We start from the raw sequence: 20645 nt of genomic DNA, 5'->3' as shown, positions 1-20645 counted from the left end.
CTCATGAAGTTTACATCTAAAGAAGAAGATTAACTATCAGACAAACAAATATGGTACTCTGATTTAGGGAGGTGTTCTAGCAGGCATAAATTGCTGAGTGTTATGCATTGTTTTGTAAATAACTATATCAGAAATGACAAATATTGGGTTTACACCTCCCCTCCTATGTCAAAGGCAGACATTGCTTATTGTCTTTTCTGCTGAAGCTCAGTATCTTCTCAACATTGCCAATCAATCTGAGGTGGTGCTTGAAATGAAACATATTTAGTATCCTAAGAAAGAGCTATGAATTATCATGTTGAGGGTGAGCTAAGTGACTCAAAAGGTAACTGAAGCCTTCTGGTATGGCCAAGTAGCTCCTATCGGACCATACCTGTTATAGGTAGTAACTATAAACTCTGGACAAAATATAAGAACAGTTAGTTTCAACTGGTACTGCAAAGAGAACAAAAACTGAAAGAAGCCAGAAGAGAGTGAACCACTGGAAGAAGAGACAGACATGGGATGAGTTTCCTGATTTATAGCTTTTGTCCTCAGAGTAGGGCCCTGTCTATGAATATGCAGAGCAGAGGGGAAGCCCTATAGCTCTATGTATAAACTCTACCCAGATCTCTGGTTGACCTTTGAACTACCTATGCAAGAGACAGATTTTAAAAATCCCAACTACAGCTGAAAAAGCTGACCTGAAATTCTAGATGCTACATGGGAAGATAAGGTCACACTTTGAATTCAGCCACTTTTAAGGGCCTAAGTAAAGAAAAGTCAATACTTCTCAGAAGAGCAGAATAGAATCCAGATTTTCTGCAACATACCATTCATAATGACCAGGATACATTCCAAAATTATTCAACATACAACAAAATGGGAAAACATGACTACTTTTAAAGAGAAAAGACAATTCACAGAGACCAACCCTGAGATGATCTAGATGATGGAATTAGCAGACAAAAACTTTATGGAAGTTACTGAAACTATGCTCATGTACGTAAAGGAAAATATATTTGTAATGAATGAAAGTATAGAAAATCTTAGCAGATAAATAGAAACTATAAAAAAGAATTAAATGAAAATGTAAGAAATGAAAAATAAACATCTTAAATAAAATTTACTGGATGTTTTTATTTTTTTTTAATTTTATTTTTTTTTTCAACGTTTTATTTATTTTTGGGACAGAGAGAGACAGAGCATGAACGGGGGACGGGCAGAGAGAGAGGGAGACACAGAATCGGAAACAGGCTCCAGGCTCTGAGCCATCAGCCCAGAGCCTCACGCGGGGGCTCGAACCCACGGACCGCGAGATCGTGACCTGGCTGAAGTCGGACGCTTAACCGACTGCGCCACCCAAGCGCCCCTACTGGATGTTTTTAAAAGCACAGGGAGAAAAAAGAACTAGAAGATAGTTCTTTTTTAGAACTATAGAAAATGAACTAATTTTTTTTTCTAAAAAAAATTCATTTTTTATAGAAAAATGAACTAGAAGATAGATCAATGGAAATGATCCAGATTGAGGAGGAGAGATTTAATAAGTGTTCATAGGCTCATAGATCTTTGCAACAATATCAAAAGGTCTAATATACATATAACTAGAGTCCTAGAAAGAGAAGAGAGAGAGAAAGAATGAACCAGAAACTTATTTAGATAAATAATGGATGAAAAATTCATAAATTTGGCAAAAGACATATATTTATAGACTTTAAAACCCTAGTAAACACCAAGGAAGATTAATATTAAAAAAAAAAAAAAAGACACAACAAAACAGGGGCACCTGAGTGGCTTAGTCGGTTGAATGTCCGGTTCTTGATTTCAGCCCAGGTCATGATCCCAGGGCTGTGGGGTTGAGCCCCACGTTGGGCTCCACGTTGAGCATGGAGTCTGCTTAAGATTCTCTGTCTCTCTCTCTGCCCCCCTCCCTGCTCACGTGCTCTAAAAAAAAAACAAAACAAAAAACAATCCCAAAAACAAAAAACAAAGAAACCCAACAACAACACTTAGGCAAACCGTAGTCAAACTGCGAAAATCAATGACAAAGAGAAAATCAATAAAAACAATGCTGTGAGAAAATTGAAGATGTAAAAAGTGGCAAGATACACCAGGTTAATGGATTGAAAGACTCAGGGTTGTTAAAATGGTAATCACCAACCTTTTCTATGGACTCAGAACAATCCTAATCCTATGATGCTTTTTAGTCAAAATTGACAAACAGATACTAAAATTTCTGTACACCTGCACAGAACTTAGAATATTCAAAGAAGTAGTGAAAAAAGAAGTCAAAGTTACTTCAGCACTTTACTTCAAGACTTACCCTAAAGCTACAGTAATCGAGACAGCGGGATACTGGCACAAGGATCGACAAACTGATTGGTAGGACAGAATAAACACCCCAGGCAGAAATTGACTCATGCTTCTATATTTATTTTGTTTTTCACAAAGTTTTCAAAGAAACCCAATTGGGAGAGGAAAGGTTTTCAACAAAGGGTGTTGAAATAACCACATATTCATATGGAAACAAATCAACCTTGCCCTAAATCGTACCATCCACAAAAATCAATTTGTTATGGACCATAGGCATAAACATTCTAGAAAAAAACATAGGAGAATATCTTCATGACTTGGGGGAAGACAAAAACCAAAAAAAGAAAATAAATCAACTGAGTCAAAACTAAATACCTATTCACCAGAAGAAATGTCATCAAGAAAGTGTACATAGGGCAGGAGAAAATATTTGGGAAATGTCTCTGTCAGATAACTGGTATCCTGGATATATCAAGAACTCTTAAAACTCCTTAATCAAAAGACAAACACCTCAATTTAAGACACTTCGCAAAGGACGGTAAAAGCATGGCCCATAAGCATGTGAAAAAACATTCAACAGCTTTAGTCAACAAGGAGATGCAAATTAGAACCACAATGAGATACCACTCCACATTCATGGGCATGGCTAAAGTTTCACTGATGTTGTCACAAGTATACAAAGCAACTAAAACTCTTATACATTGTTGGTAGGAGAAGAAAATGGTATGAGAACATTGGAAAAGATCTTCTAATTCCTTACAAATTAAATACCCACCTACCTTAAGGCCCACCAACTCCACTCCTAGGTATTTGCCCAATGCTTATGAGAATGCATATCCACAAAAGTATGTGTCCAAAAATGTTCATATTAGCTCTATTCGTAATAGCCCTAAACTAGACGATCAGGTGTCCATCAATAGAAGACTGGATAAACAAACTGTGGCATATCCATATAGGAAAATACTACTCATCAATGAAAAGAAACCGACTACTGAAAGAAGTAACAACATGGGTGGGAGAGTCCTAAAAACCTGCTGGATGAACAAAAATTTCCACAAAAGAACACAAGTTTTATGATTCTATTTATATGAAGCACCAGAATAAGTGAAACTGCACCATGGTGAAAAAAAATCAGAAGATTCATTCTCTTTAGGAATGCTGAACCAGGAGTTTGCTGGGAAGGGACATGGGGAAACTTTCTAGGGTAATGATTATGTTCCGTCCCTTGACAGGGGTTTGAACTGCACATATATATGTATTTATAGGAACTCATCAAAATGCTATGCTGACGACTTCTGCATTGCACTGTATATGAATTTTATCTGAAGAGAAATTGTAAACAAATGTTGGAATTGTCAACAAATATTGAATTATTTGGGGGCATGTATCGATATCTGCAACTTTGGAATGCCATAAAAATGAGTTGCTGGATGGATAGAGGAATGGATAGAGAATCAATATATGATAAAGCAAATATAGTAAAATGTCAATTGTAGGAACTATGTTTGAAAATTTTATGAAAGAAAGTTGAGAACAAAAGAGAGTTGAGGCTAATTGGCAGGCTGCCTATAAGAGGGAGTCCCGGGCCTGGACACTAGAATATCGCTGATATATAAGGGACAGTGTGGGCAAAGGAGGCTGCTGGTTCCATTTGGCTTTCTTTGTTCTATTCTGACTTTGGCAATGAACCTAGGAGCTGAAGCAAAACAAACGACCCAGTTCGTCTTCCATTCCCTAAGACCCACTGGCTCATACTCTCAGCAGCTGCCTAGCTTACCAGATGGTGACTTTAAGAGTTCTCAACAGATCTGTTCTAGAAATCTGGAACAGAGAGGGGTTGTCCGACACCATGTACTATCTACTGAGTACCTACTGTGTGTTAGTCTGTGTGCTAGGCTTTAAGGATACTAGGATGAACTGAATACCAATGGATCCTGCCCCCCCCCTTTTTTTTTTATCTTACTATTGATAAAAACTCTGCTCCTTTTCTACTTCTATCATTATTTACACCCTGACCCGAATACTTGCAAATTCCTTTCATAAGCCTTATTGGCATTTCTTAAATCTCTCAGATCAAAAACCCCTTTCTAATGTTGGCCCTGAGCACCTCTAGCTAAACAGAAAGAGATCTCTTCTCGTTTGACTCTCTCGGGAGTGAAACCTAACACAAGAAGAGATCTCCAAAGCCTCAAAATAGCTCAGCAAAAAGTTGGACACAGGCTGAGTGACCCAACGTCACCTTCCACTCTCCTGAAGTAGCGGTGTGAGAGAGAAAAGGTAGTCGGCTGTTAAGCACGATCCTCTGCCCCCCTTCTTCCAACAGAAGTCACCCCACTACCATTCCTTGCCCCGGCACCAAGGCCTGAAGTCCTGCCCAAGGTTTGGCCTGAGAACATGGCCTCAAGGAGAAGTGACTGGCCTTCTCAGTAGCTTGACATGACCTTGAATCCCATGGTACAAATCTGATCCCTCCAGCCTTACCTTTAACATACAAAAGAGAAAATCCCTCACTTAAACACCTCTTTTCCCAAATCTTCTTGGTGGAATGTGGGCACGTTTTGAGTTATTTATGTTAGCAATGACCCCAAATTGGTTGAGTGGTACCATATGCAATAAAAAGTAAATACAACTTGGTTGCCTTCATTAGAAAGGCTGTCACACTTTCTTTCCATGCAGTGACTCATTCCTTTGCATAACTGAATACTTTCCCCTCTGCGAAGTCCAGACTAGCATTTGTCACCTTTATGTGCTTACAAATCCACCAGCTCTGAAAACCTCTTAGCAAGGTGACCATTTCCAGCTTTCGCCCTGCCCCTCCTCCGGACTGAAATATCTTTGTTTTTTTTCTCTCTCCCTTCCGTCCCCGGGAATTTTTACCTCTCCGAAGCTTAAATATCTCTTTTTCCTTCCCTAGAACGCTATTTTTCAGACAGCTGGATCCTTGGGGAGATAATGATACCACTCAGGGAATTAAGTGCATGGTTTCCGTATCCCAGGTGCCAGCTAAGGTGATTGGTGTTCAGGACTTTCGGAAGCTCTTTGAAAACAACAGGGCTAGTCAGATTCCAGCAATTTACCTTCTGAAGGCTGAGCGTGTCTGGGCAGTGGCTGCATAATTTGGATGGAGTCATCACCGATGAGACAGACTTGGCTCAGCCAGGGAGCACTCGTCGCTCTTTTAAACTCCACGGCACCAGGGATGAAGTCACCTTTCTTCTTTTAAAACCAACAGATTTGCCCTGTGAGTCCCTGTCGCTTCTGTTAGGACTTGGTGTTTTTTTCTACTGCCGGTCGCCGGGACCTTCTCTCAGGTAAGGAAGCTCTTCTTTTGTGGGTTTCCATCCAGGAGAGCTTGACTGGAGGGGGATTTGGGAGGGGATCCCTGGGTAGAGCTGGAGTCAGGTCAAGGGACGCTCTGAGTGAGGAGGACGGCTGGTTCCAGGCCAGCTGCTCTCCACCTGGTGGGCTGGCAGGCCCTGGGCTGGATGAGCAGAACCCCACTCAGGCTCAGGGTTGCAGCGTCAGGTTCTCAGAGTGGGCATGGAAATCTAATCCGGGCTTGGTTTCGGGGGCCTATTCTAGTAGTTGTATAACAAGCACGTTGGTGAAACACTTACAAGTGATCTCCTTCGGTCTGGGGCTGTCCTAACTTCTTTGCTGTCCTTACAGCTGGCATTGTGTTTTGGGTAGAACCCTTGTAGGGTCTCATGATAAAAGCTGATGTGCAGGAAAGCTGCAGCTCTCTGGAGAGCCTTCATTGGCTCGAACGCTTCCCTGCTTCCTTAGAATACAGCTGGAGACAAAGGGGCCCGGGCTCCCTGTTGTAACATGCAGGGACCTCGTGTAAACAACGGCCGTGCTGCTGTGTGCGGCAGAAGCGTGCAAACATGTCTTAGTGCCTGTCCGTACGAATTCTAAGAAAATCAGCAGGAGTTTTGACGTGTGCATGTGTGCAGGCAGACCTGGGGTCCTAAGGACCCCTGAAATTTCCCTGTAGCACTTCTATGAGTTCTATGAGGCACAGTCACCGATTGAATCATACAGCTCTTATTAGCTTTGGAAGTCTCAATAAAGACATCTTGATTATGACAGAGGTGCCTGCAGGGTGATAAATGGCTTTTGGAGAAGGGGTCGAAGCACTGTGCAGTGAAAACATGGAGAATTACAGAGCCCCTCTATTACTTGGCACAGAACTCTGCCACGCATGGTATTTGGGGCGTCCATCTAGCACCTTCGAAGGGGGCCAAGAATCTCATTTAGATAAGAGATGCTTGTTTTGTTTTAAATGCAATTGCACACTGGCTGCCAGCACTTGCTTACATGTTCGCCTCAAACTTGGCATGTCCCGAATTCATCCTTATCTGAAATCTGCTCCCCTTTCTGTGTCCCCTAGCTCAGCAAAAAGCACCTGGTTTTCCATGACAGATTTCTGGACTTTGTCCTTGACCCCTCCTTCATCCTCACATTCCCACATCTAGTTTGGCAATACATCCAGCAGATCCTACCTCCATTTTATCTCTCAAAGCCATCCGTTCTCCTACTTCCATGGCTCTTTTCCTAGTCTAAGCCATTACCACCTCCTTCCAGGAATATGGAAACCTCCCATCCAGGCTTCCCCTCTCTTCTCACCTTTCTGGTGCAGCCAGCGTGATTCTGCAATGGTTGATCCGCACCTGCTCAATCCAGTCAATCATTAGTCTGGTGATCCTGTCTTCTTTTGAGAAAGAGAGAGAGAGAGAGAGAGAGAGAGAGAAGGGGAAGGGCAGAGAAAGAGGGAAAGAGAAAGAATCCCAAGCAGGCCCTGGGCTGCCAGCACAGAGTACGACTCAGGGCTTGAACTCATAAACCATGAGATCACAACCTGAGCCGAAATCAGATGCTTAACTGACTGAGCCACTCAGGCGCCCCTGGTGATCCTGTCTTCTTCATATCCCTCAAAATTGTTCATGTCTTTCCCTCTCGCCACCACTACCTTGGTCCAACCCACCAACACCCTTTGCCTGAGTTATTATGTTTGTCTCCTGCTAACAGGTTCACTCCCTTCCCAGTGGAAGACACTTCACGCTTTTTGTGTTTTCAAGCTTTTAAAGGCTATTTCAAGAGTGGAACTTGAAATAGTTATTACTCTGTCTGAGGTTTGAAAACATCAGCATCTGTATGACTTTTGTAGATGCTTCAAGGAAGGAGGCAGAGAGAATGGGGGAAGGTAGGGGGTGTATATTGCAGTGAGACGATGGCCTGAAGAATACATAAAGCTCATACATTTGAATCCCATCTCCTCTTCCTAGTGTGGCCTGGGCCAAACTGGTAAACCTTCTTGAGACTCATTTTCCTCAACTGTGAAATGGAATGGAATAAGGCCAGCATCACTAGGTGAATGGAAGAGTTAAAGGAGAAGGCTGTGCAACATAGCAATGAAGAATTCTTAATTCCTTTTCTTCTTTCCATTCCTTTTAAGTCTTATAATCTCTCACTATCATGTATCTTGTAAGTATTCATGTGTATGCATACGTGTAATTGTCTGTTTGGGGCACGGTAGAAAGGAGGAATAACAAAGAAACACACAAGAACTCTCTTAAAAGAATTTGCAGTTTACTTAGGGAGGAGGCAAAGCAAACCTCAATAGTAAAAAAACATCTATAAAACAAGCATTCTACGATTGACATGTGTACAATACAGTTGAGTACATAAGCGCAGAGGGCTTGTGTAAACGGGTCCGTGAGTACCTGTGGACCGAGTAGAAGTAGACCTATGTCAAGCGATTTTTAGATTTAGGTTCTTTGGGGACTTAAAAAAAATCATTGGCCTCTCTGACGTTGAAGCAAGACTTCCCAGGAGACTTTTATACTTTTTGAGTGATTTTAAGGGCATAGAGATTAGGTGACACACTCATGTAAGTGACTTTACTCATTCATTTATTCATCAAACACTTATTGAGCACCTACCCTGTGCCAGATCCTGTATTGTACAATTTCTTTGCAACTCCGCCAGGGGACACGGATGATAATCCGCTTGAATCACAGCCAGCCTCCGGGAATTGTTTGGCCAATAAAATGAGAAGAGAGTGACGTTGGGGACGTCCATGACTAGATTCTAAGAAGTCTTGCAGCTTCCTCCTAGGTTTCTTGGCTTACTCTGGGGGAAGCCAACCATTATGTAAAGTCACGTGCTGGTAACCTGGCTCTTGGGGACGGGGTGGGGGTAACCCTGACTTTGTAGTGTTTTTTCTAGACAAGTACTCCCTCCCACCGTGGCCGGTTGCAAGCTACCAAAGTGACAGCACTGGATGCAGCACTGGAAAGAAATACACAGAATCGCCTCGTACAAGTTGGTACAAGCCAGCCCCAGGGCATGGCTGCTAGTTCCTCTGAGACTGCCATGCTGCGTGACAGCGAGCTAGGTGGACAGGCCACGTGGAGAGAAGCCCAACCAGCCCCAGATTCTCCAGCCATTTGAATTTAGGCTCCAGGAATGGAGCCTTTGGGTGACCCCAGACCCAGCCACTAGCTAAGGGCAGCCGTATGAAAGACCCTGAGCAGGGACTGCTCAGCTCAGCCCCGGCAACCCACAGAACCCTGAGAGATAATAACAATTTATACTGTCTAAGTCTAGAGGTGGTTGCTACACAGCGAAAGATAACTGGAACAAGGTGGTAGTCTTGTTTCTGCAAAAGCCAGCCTGGATGAAGGACCCCAGGAGAGTGTGGAGGAGTAGAAGAGTCTATCCAGAGAAGTCTTTGTGCCTAGTGTCAGGCCTCACAACACAAAGGAGAAAATGTTTTGGTTAAAAAGGCCCGGAAAAGAGGCTCATATACTTTACCAACAGGTTTCACTGTTATAACTGAAAACAATTCTCTTACACACACACACACACACACACACACACACGTGCACGCACACACACTTGCGCGCACACAGGCTTCCTTCCATCACTGTCCAAAGCTCTGACAGAAGATCACTAGCTGCTCTTTTGGCTCTGGTCCATCCTCCGCATGGGATCCGGGGAGCGGGAAGAGGGAAGCAGGCAGAACAGAACAAACAAGAAGTCAAGGAAATGCCCAAGCCCTGAGGTCTGGTAGAGAGCCACTGAGACCTCTAGAAAAGACCAGAGGGGGGGAAAAAAAAAGAATTAAAGCAGGAGGCTTGGGGAAGACACAGGGATTAGTGGTTAAAGCACGAATTTTGAAACCAGGTGACCTCGATTCCAATCTGGATTCTGACATTTTCTAGTTGGTTGACCTTGGAAAGTATCTCACCATCCCTGTTCTCAATTTCTTCATCTTTAAAATCTGGATAATAATAATGCCACGTCACTAAGTCCTCGTGGAGATTAAATGAGATGATGTTTGTAGAGTGCTCAACCCAGTACCTAAGGATGTTGCACTTAGTAGTAGTAGGAGTCACACTGGCGGTGTTATTGTCACGAATTCCAAAGCCACAGGCTCCTTGGTAAGCCTTGAGCTTCAGCTTGTCAGTCACACAACAGGTGCCCGAGGTAAGTGTTCAACAAATACTCAAATCAGACTGACTATCTATATTTGAAATATTCTACCACGATTTTTTTTTCTTACTGTCTCCCGGATAAGTTTCCAAGGACTTAAAAAGCTTAAGTGGACATTATTTCTCCTTTCAGTGTGCCGTACGAGCCAAGACCCTATTTTCTCATTTCTCGTGAGTCCTCGTCATACCTTCTGTTCAGTAGTTTAGTGCTCAAAACATTTAAACTATTACCATTTAAAAAACTCTATTTAAGGAGAAATTGAGGTCGGGTGACTTATGCTGGGATCCTGAGCCCAGGGTGCCCCAGAAATCTTAACGTTACCAGTTTACAGATGTCACCGCTTTGGTAGGACAGTCAGGGTGAAGGATACATGATTCTTGAGAGCAAAATGTGAGTGTTAAGTTCTCTTGCTTTATTTATGCTTTGTGAATGAGAGTTATTAAAACTTTAATCTAGGAACTGACATTAGGCAGACGTGTCTCGTGAAATTTATGGTTTGTCTAGTCACATGGATTTTTAAAACAAAGAATAATGCAGACATTCCATTAAAAACAGCTGAGTTGTATGTTTTTTTTAAAAAACTTGTATTATGAAATATTTATAGATTCATGAATGTGTGCCTGCTCACCCAGCCTTTCCCAAAGTTAACATTTTGCATAATTATAGCACAATATCAAAACTAGGTGACAATGGTACATTCCATAGACCATATCAGTTAGATTTTATCCATTAGACATGTACTCACTTGTGTGTATGTATGTAATTGAACGTAATTTTTATCATGTTAACTTCACGTAAGTACCACCACAGTCAAGATACAAAACTATATCATCACCACTTGTATACCTCCGTGGAACCCACCTCCCATCCCTAACCCTTTGTAACCATTAGTCTGTTGTCCATCTACGTAATAATTTTATTTCAGGAGCATTATATAAATAAAATCATATGCAGCACGTACATGCATGAGATTGGCTTTTTCCACTCAGCATAATTTCCTTGAGATCCATCCAGGTTGTTGCATGTATCAATCGTTGGTTCTTTTTTATTGCTGAGTGGTATTCCACAGTATGGAGGCACCATGGTGCGTTGAATCAGTCATCCATTGGAGGACATTAGGGTAGTTTCCAGCTTGGGGCTGCCACAAACAAAGCTGCCATGAGCATCTGTGTGAAGTTTCGGCATGAACATAAATTGTCATCTCTGGGATAAATGCCTGAGAGGGCAGTACCTGGGTCTTACGGGAGTCCATTTCCAGTTTGAAAATGAATTGCCCAACATTTTTCTAGAGTGGCCATATGTTTTGTGTCACCACCAGCAATGTATGAGTCACAGAGTTTTTCTGCATCCTTGTCAGCATTTGGTGTTATCACTATATTTAAACCACTCTAATAGGTGGGTAGTGGGATCTCATTGTGATTTTAATTTGCATTTTGCTAATGGGTAATGGGGTGGAACATCTTTTCGTGTGCTTATTTGCCATCTATGTGTCTTCTTCAGTGAAATGTCTCTTAATTTTTCTGCTCATGTTCTGATTGGATTGTTTTTTTTACTGTTGAGCTTTGGGAGTTCTAGAGATATGTCCCTTTTCAGATGTGCAGTTTGCAGATATTTTCTCCCTCTCTATAAATAGGATTTTTCATAGAGCAAAAGTTTTAAAAAAATATTTATTTATTTTTAGAGAGAGAGAGAGAGAGAGAGAGCATGCACGAGCAAGGGAGGGGCAGAGAGAGAGAGGGACAGAGGATCTGAAGCTGGCTCTGTGCTTACAGCAGAGAGCCTGATGAGGGAACTCACAAACCATGAGATCATGACCTAAGCCAAAACCAGATGCTTAACTGACTGAGCCACTCAGCTGTCCCCATAGAGCAAAAATTTTTAATTTTAATGAAGTCCTACTTATCAATTTTTCCTTATATGGGTTGTTCTTTTACTGCAAAGTGTAAGAACTTTAGCCTGGTCCCAGTCCTCAAAGATTTTATCCCGTTTTTTTTCCCCTAAAAGTTTTATAGTTTTACCTTTAAGTGTGTTACCTGATTTAAGACAAGTTTTGTATATGGCGTCAGGTTTAGTTTGAAGCATGGTACCAAACCCAAACACTATATAGGAAAAGATTGGAACATTTACACATAAAATCTTTTCTTTTAATTTTTTTAATGTTTATTTATTTTTGAGAGAGAGACAGAATGTGAGTGGAGAGGCAGAGAGTAAGGGAGACACAGATTCCAAACCAGGCTCTAGGCTCTGAGCTGTCAGCACAGAGCCCAACAGGGGGCTCAAACTCACGAATGGTGAAATCATGACCTGAGCTGAAGTGTGACGCTTAACCGACTGAGCCACCCAGGCATCCCAATACATAAAATCTTATATAAATGAAAACCGTATAAATGAAATCAAAATACAAATGGCAGATAGAAAAGTTATTTTTAGTATCTATGTAACATAGTAAAATATATTTTCCTAAATGTAAGTTCCTAACATTTCAATAGTACATTCCAACCGAGTAAACATGGACCGAGTACATGAACAGGCTGTTCAGAAGAAAAGAAATACAAATGGCCAAAAAACTTAAGAAGGAAGATAAGCCCCCAATTTGACAAGCAAAATTAAAAGTGAGAAAACTTGCTTCTTTTTATTATTTAAAGAATTACAAAATTAGCATGCGTTGTAAAAAAGGCAAAAAGCATTAAAAGTATATAACGTTAAGTGACTCTTTCCTTCGGAGCCTCATGATACCCTCCCAAGCCTGAAATCTTTGTTTCTTCTTTCCCTAGAAATAATCTCTATTAAAAGTTTGCTACTACTTTGAGCCTTTTCTCTATATGATTAGAAGTGTGCTTGTGTGTATGGGTGTGTATAGTGTATGTGTGTGTATTTCTTTTTTATGCATATGGATCCTATTTACAAATTGTTCTGCACCTGGCTTTCTACAACTCACATCATCACCATGATTTTTCATATTGATTATTATAGTCACCTTATTTGTTTAAGTGGCTGCATAGGATTTACACTTTAACTATTCCTTATTTTATTTAAGTCTTTATGAGGAGACATTTAAATGTTTCCTTTCTTCTTTCATTACAAGGAATGCCGCACTGGATACATCTTTGTGTTCACCTGTTTTACAATCGTGTTCTGTAGAATAGATACTCTGAAGTGAGATTGCTGGATCAAAGGACATGGCAATTTTATATTAGACAATATGCCAAATTGCCATTTTTTAAAAAGTTTATTTATTTTGAGAGAAAAGAGACAGAGACGGGGGGGGGGGGGGGAGAGAATCCCAAGCAGGCTATGCACTGCCAGCTCAGAGCCCAATGTGGGGCTTGAACCCATGAACCACGAGACCATGACCTGAGAGGAAATTAAAGTCTGCTGTTCGACTCACTGAGCCACCCGGGCACCCTGCCAAATTGCCATTTTAAAAGCTGTACCAATTGATTCATCTACCAAAATGTGAGAATACCTATTTTTCCAAAAAGTCACCATTTCTTGATATTAACCAATGTTTTCTAAAAAAGATTTAATTAATTAATTAATTAATTAACTCTGTGTGTGTGTGTGTGTGTGTGTGTGAGAGAGAGAGAGAGAGAGAGAGAGAGAGAGAGAATGCATGCGCAGGAGGGGCAGAGGGAAAGGGAGGTCGAGAGTCTTAGGCATGGAGCCTGACTCGGGTCTTGACCTGAGCCAAAATCAAGAGTTGGATGCTCAACCAACCCAGCCACCCAGGTGCCCTTTAAGCAGTGTTTTAAAACACTGATGGGGCACTGGGTGGCTCAGTCAGTTAAGCATCTGACTTCAGCTCAGGTCATGATCTCACGGTTTGTGGGTTTGAGCCCCCCATGGGGCTCCATGCTGACAGCTCAGGGCCTGGAGACTCCTTCGGAGTTTGTGTCTCCCCCCTCTCTCTCTCTCTCTCTCTGCTCCTCTCCTGCTTGTGCTCCTGCTCTCTCTCAAAAATAAATAAATAAACATTTAAAAAACTAAAAATAAAAAAAATAAAACACTTTGACAATGTGATGAGTAAAAAAAAAAGCCTGCTTTATTCTAAACTGCATTCTCTGAGTATTGAGACTGAACATGTTTTTATACATTTATAGTTCACGTTTGTGACTCTGTTAATTGTCAGTTTATAGCTTTGCCCATCTCTCTGTTGATTGTCATTCTCTTATTGCTATGTGAAGCTTTTTTATAGTCTGGATATTAATCTTTTTATACATGTTGTAAATATTGTTTTCCTTCACTCGTTTTTATTTGGCTTTTCTTTATTGTGTCTTTCTTTTTACAGAAGTTTTAATTTTATGTAGTGCAATCTGTCTATCCTTTATTTTATGACTTCTAGACTTCATATATTAGCAAAGTTTTCCCACACCAGGATAAAATTATTTCTTCTAATATGCTTAGGGATTTGCTTTTATTGTTTAGATCTTTTATTTGTCTTGAATTTATATATACTGTGAAATAGGAATCCACCTTTAAAAATAGCCAATTAGCCCAATACTCTTTATTGACTAGTCTGTCTTTTCCCCACTGGATTGAAGTGCTAATTTTTTCATATACCAAATCAATTTCATTGATTGTTTTTAAACATTTTTTATCCTATTCAAATAAATAATTTATCTGTTCCACCAACAAAATCACGTCGTTTTGGTTACGTTAGCTTTATAATTTGCTGTATTATGGAAAGGAGGCATCCTGTCAAATCCTGTCATAATTTTTCTATATCAGAAATGTCTAGGTTAGGGGTGCCTCTCTCTCACTGTCATGCCCATGCACTCGGGTATGCGCTCTCTCTCTAAAAAATAAATAAATTTTAAAAAATAAATAAAAGTAAATATCTAGGTTAACAACTAAGGTATGTTAGTAAGAGAAAGATACACAGGAAGAAAAGATACATGTGTGTGTGTTTGTGTATTCATATGCATGTGTCTGTATATATAAGCACATTCATAAAAATATATGTATACACATGTAAGTATATATGAAAACATGTGCATACGTATATACATGTGTATACTTGTACACATACATATTTGTGCATAGGCACAGATAATTCTTGGTAGGGCACACCCAAAACTATAATAATCACCTCTAGGGAGTGGGACTTTTGGAGACTCTATTGATGAATGAGGTTTACTTTTCAGTGTGTATCATTCCCTACTTTTCATGTATCCTTAAAAAAATTTGCTTTTCTTTTATAATTAAAAACAGTATATGATTTCTCTGCCAGAAACCCAAGCCTGAACAAGGGCATGTTCTGTATATCAGTGTTTCTCAGTAAAAGCTACATAGTAGAGTGACTTGGGGAGCTTTTAAACAGCACAGATGCCCAGACACCTGCCCCCAGAGGTTCTGTGTTCATAGGTTTGGGAGAGGGCCTGGGCATCAGCATATTTTAATAGTGCTCTAGGGGGTTCCGATATGCAGTCACGGTTGAGAACCAGTGTTGTAGATGATGTGAGGCCTAAAAGGGTCCCCAGAAGGCCACTGTGATGAGGTCTTTTCAGAATATGATTACTTGGGAATGCAACCCAAAGTAATCCATCACTTCTCTGTCAGGCTAAGTGTTGGCGTGAGACTGAGTACAAACAGGTCCACAGGGGAGTGGTGGAAAAGAGCGTTCTGGCATGTGTGTGAAGGCATCCGTCTCTGTGGTAGTCCTTTTTGTTGAAAGGTTTAGACTCATTTGGGCTTCCTCGACACATAAGGGATTCTTTGAAAATAATCGTGACCATAAAAGATACAGGAATCTCATGGAAAACCAAACACAGCAAAACAGCTGTGTTTCGGGAGCCCAGAATGTGGTTGGTACTGGAAGGTTCCAAGAGAGCTCCAGGAGCTAGGGCTACTTGAAGACCCTCCCATAGGAGACTTTCAAGATTCTTTCATCTGGAGAATTGCTTTGTTAAAATGAAATGGTTTTTGGAAGCCTAATCTGGAAAACAGATCAAAGAGGAAATTAAAGAAGCCTAAGGATTGACTGGAAACCCAATATCACTTGTAGCTCTTCTTCTTCCATGTGTGTCTTCCTCTGATGCTTCTCCCCATCCGTTGTCTGATTCTGCCTCTGTCTTCCTGACAGAGGATCTGACTGGCCCAGTTAGTCCACAATGGCCTGTGCCTGGTTGGATGGGCTCTTCCATACAAAGATGGCCTCCAAGTGGTTCATGGAGTCATGTGCTCACCCCTGGTCACCCAAGCCAGAGAGGGCATGGGGAGGAACAGTGATTGCATGAAACTGCCTTGGGGTTGCAGGGGGAAGGGGGCCGAGGCAGTTTCCCTTAGAATGAGAGAGTGGATAGAACATGGATCGTGATTGACAGGCCACACACTGAGTCCTCAGTGAACGTGGAATTGGAGGATGGTTTCCAACAGGGTGTGAAGCTGCTTAAATTCAAGCCAAGATGCAAAGAAAAAAATCCGTCAGGAATGTATAGATGGTCCTTGCACTCTGAACATCTCTAAAGGTCTTTTTTAGCTCCACTTATTTGGGCTTTTAAAAGATCTTACCAGCCTAGGAATTCAGGAGAATGCAATTCATCTTCCAGTGGAATTAGGTCTGTGGCCTACATGGCTGTGGAGAACTTGAGGTACGACTAGTGCAAATTGGCATCTGCTCTAAGTCAAAATGCACACTGCATTCTGCAGGCTTTGTATGAAAAAAAAAGAAGTCTAATATTGCTATTAACACTTTTTTATATTGATTGCAGGTTGAAATACTATTTTGAATGGAGCAGATTAAATAAATACATCATTTAAATTAATTTCACCTGTATTGCTTTTATTAATGGGGTATTAGAAAAAAAAATTTTTAGTTGCACATGGGGCTCACATTTTCTTTCTAATGAACACTTGGATTACATGGTGACTCTGACGTTTTCCCCTGCACAAGTGTGTAAAGATCTGTAGATGGACAACAGCCCTTTGCTGTGGGGCCCACTTCAATACACAGTTCTTTTATTATTATTATTATTATTATTATTGCTCATAGATTTATTCAGAACAGTTTTAGATTTATAGAAAAAAGTTGCAAAGACAGTACACAAAGTCCCCATGTGCCCCACGCTCAGTTTCCTTTAGTATTGACATCTTATGTTAGTAAAGTAGATTTGTTATAATTAATGAATATTGATACAGTACGTTATTATGAACTGAAGTCTATACTTTATTCACATTTCCTTACCTTTTACCAAATGGCCTTTTTCTGTTCCAGGATCTGTCTAGGATACCACATTATACCTAATCTTTATGTCTTCTTAGAATTCTCTTGGTTCTGACAGGTGTTTTCTGTAAATATTAAATGATTTAATTTCCTTAAATATATTCTTTTTACATTTAAATCCAAGTTAGTTAACATATAGTGTAGTAATGGTTTCAGGAGTAGAATTTAGTCATTCATCACTTACATGTAACACCCAGGGCTCATCCCAACAAGTGACCTCCTTAATGGGCGTCATCCGTTTAGCCCATCCCCCAACCCAACACCCTGGCAGCAGCCTTCAGTATGTTCTCTGTCAATACCCTGTTCTCGATCAGAGCTGTGGCACTTTGGTTCATTATCAGAGCTTTGGTCACTTGTCTTATTCTGGCTCTTTGTCTCTGCCTCATAGAGTGCAGTTCAATTCCTGTTCTGAAATAGAACCACTTAATCCTCTCCTGTGGTTTCACAATATCCCACGCGCAGACGACATCGTTTATGGCTCTGCCTCAGCAAGTCCTTACGGAACTTTTCTCCGCCTCTTTGTCTCTCTTGCTCCTTCCTGCTTAGCCCCCTTCCTTTCTAGGACTGGCACACAGCCCATGTTTCACATGTGTACTGGAGGCCACTTTTTACACATGTCCTTTTCTTGGAAGTGGGGTCCAGCCAACAGCCTTGCTCCAGGGATAGATGACTGCTTCCTAATGCTCCATCACAGTTTTCCCCATGGAATGGACTTTGCAGGTGGGACTAAGTCACTTGCAGAAGTATATCTACTCCAGGAGTTAATAATGATTTTAATAAAAACAACTACTATCGGGTGCCTGGAAGGCTCCGTTGGTTTAAGCGTCCGACTTTGGCTCAGGTCATGATCTTGCGGTTGGGGAGTTCTAGTCCCACGTCAGCCTCTGTGCTGAAAGCTCAGGGCCTGGAGACTGCTTCATATTCTGTGTCTCCCTCTCTCTCTGCCTCCCCCCCTCCCCCACACATGCTCTGTCTCTCTCTTTGTCTCTCTCTCTCTCTCAAAAATAAATATTAAATTAAACAACAAGTACTGTCACCATTTATTGAGTTGTATTACCAGCTAGGATCTATATGAGGTACATTACAGATATGTCTCATTTCATCGTTACAGCAACCCCACAAAGTGTGTGCTGTGATCCCGTTAGGGGGACAATGAGGCTCAGCAAGGTTATACGCTTCGCTCTTGGATCACTGCTAGGAAATGGTGGACCTGGGATTTGAATCTAGATCTGTCCCCAAAGTCCTTGCTCTCACCCAAATTTAGACTGTACATTTATCCTGCCTCCCACATGCTATGTCAACTACAAGTTGGAATAGCAACTTGGGCAACTACAAGTTGGAATTCAATGCTGCATAGCAGGTGATATCTCTCAGCAAATTTGCTGAATGATGACAGTGCTATGTGTTTGTATACTGTTTTGATGATTCTCCAGTTGACATATGATTTTCACAAAACTCTGTTAAAGATAGAATAATGGACTTTATAAGCTCTATTTCATACACTAGAAAAACTGAGAGCTCCAGGGAGATGAAGTGATTCATCCAGGGTCACATGAGAACCCAGTTTTCTTGAAGTATTTATCTTCCTTTTCCCAACTTCATCAGCATGGGCTTAGGCATTGTGCTGCCTGGATGGCAGAATATGATGACAAATCTTTTGCTGTGATTGCTGGTGGAACCCTGAGTTATGTGAAGAGTTTGCAGGTACAGACTCATTGAAGTCTCTGCTGTAGGTATGTCAGTCTCATTCATCCAACAAGCATTGCCTAACCCCACTTCCGGCCAGATGTGGGCTACTGGGCTAATGGTGGCAATGGAAGGGTGGATAAGATATATAGCGAAGCGTATAACCTTGCTGAGCCTCATGCCTCCCACTGAGCATGACAATCATCTTGTAAAGAGAGTACTATCATCCAATGGAAAAGCATTGTCCTAATGGAATACAAAAAGTTCTGCAAAGCACAGAGAAGGAAATAACTGCCTGGGAAGGTTTCATGGCAGATGGGATTTCTAAGCTCTGTCTCAATGGACTGACTTTAGAGATGAAAAGTCTGAGTCACTGAGAGTTCTGCAAGGAACCTCACAATTTTATAACTTCATTAGGTTTCCTAAAAATATGCTTGTTGCCATAGCTCCTTAGAGTAGTAGCATAAATTATTTATTGGAGTACTTAAAATATTAACATCAATAAACTACACGGTACCTTCACAAATACTTTGCTTAGTTGGATGAGCCTATTTGAAATAATGGTTTGGGTTTTTTAAAAATTTTTTTTTCAACATTTATTTATTTTTGGGACAGAGAGAGACAGAGCATGAACGGGGGAGGGGCAGAGAGAGAGGGAGACACAGAATCGGAAACAGGCTCCAGGCTCTGAGCCATCAGCCCAGAGCCTGACACGGGGCTCGAACTCACGGACCGTGAGATCGTGACCTGGCTGAAGTCGGACAATTAACCGACTGTGCCATCCAGGCGCCCCTGAAATAATGGTTTTTAAGTTACTCAAACTTTCCAATTCTACAAAGCTGGTAAGAATACTTTGGAACAAATAAGAATTCCAGAAGAATCATGGCAACTCTAAATATCAGCCATTTCAGACAGAGGAAGACTCTGCCTCTAGCATTTCATGTCCCTTTATTCACATGAAAAGGTATTTTCTTACACAGGATACTTAAGAGCATTCTACTCCTCTTTTTCCCAGCTTAAGAGTCTTGTCTTGTATGTGTTGCTGAATTTTATCACTTGAATACTAGGAGCCCAAATGTAGACTCTGATGTGCTTGGTTTATCTGGAGATGGAAAGAAAAGAATCTTCCAAATTTAGAAACTGAAACTCATCAGAGCCAAACTCTTGGGGCAGCCCAAGAGGATACTGCCCTCTGTGATACCCTGGTCCACAAGGTTGCTGGTGATTGGATTTCTCTGATAGATGATACTAGTAAAAGAGACTGAATATTTGTGTCCCTCAAAATCCGTATATTGAAGTCCTAACCCCCCAAAGTGATGGTATCAGGAGGATCTTTGGGTGCGATTAGGCCATGAGGGTGGAGCCCTCATGCAAGGGATTAATGCCCTTGTAAATAGGACCCCAGTGAGCTCTCTAGCCCCTTCTGCCATGTGAAGATGCGATGAGAAGTCAGCAGTGTACAACCAAAAGAGGGTCCTCCCCAGAACCTGACCATGCTGGCAGCCTCATCTTGGACTTTCAGCCTCAAGAACTATAAGAAATAAATTTCTGGTTTTTATAAACCACCCAGTCTATGGTACTTTGTTACAGCATCCCATACTGACTAAGACACCTAGAGCCCAGGTAATGTAGGTGCTAGCCAGAAGTTCCTAGTTGAGAAGAAGATCCCATCATGGAACCTCTTCCCTCTTGCACTGTAACTTAGCTGCTTGGCCTGTTTTCTGGCTGTGACAAGATAGATTTATACCTTCTACTCAGAACCAATATGGAACACTCCTTCTGATTCCTGACTTGTTGAAGAAGGAGGTTCAGATCTGTAAGACTCGGAGAACATCAGAACTAGGGTCAATTTTTGATATTCCTGGAAAAGTATCACATCTTTAAGCAGCCTTTGAAGAACAGAACAAGGGGTAGGAGTCCTAAAATAGCTCAACACCAATATTTA

This window comes from Prionailurus viverrinus, chromosome D1, assembly GCF_022837055.1.
Source record: "Prionailurus viverrinus isolate Anna chromosome D1, UM_Priviv_1.0, whole genome shotgun sequence".
In the NCBI taxonomy this organism is placed as follows: domain Eukaryota; kingdom Metazoa; phylum Chordata; class Mammalia; order Carnivora; family Felidae; genus Prionailurus; species Prionailurus viverrinus.
Note: the sequence above shows the minus strand (reverse complement) of the source record.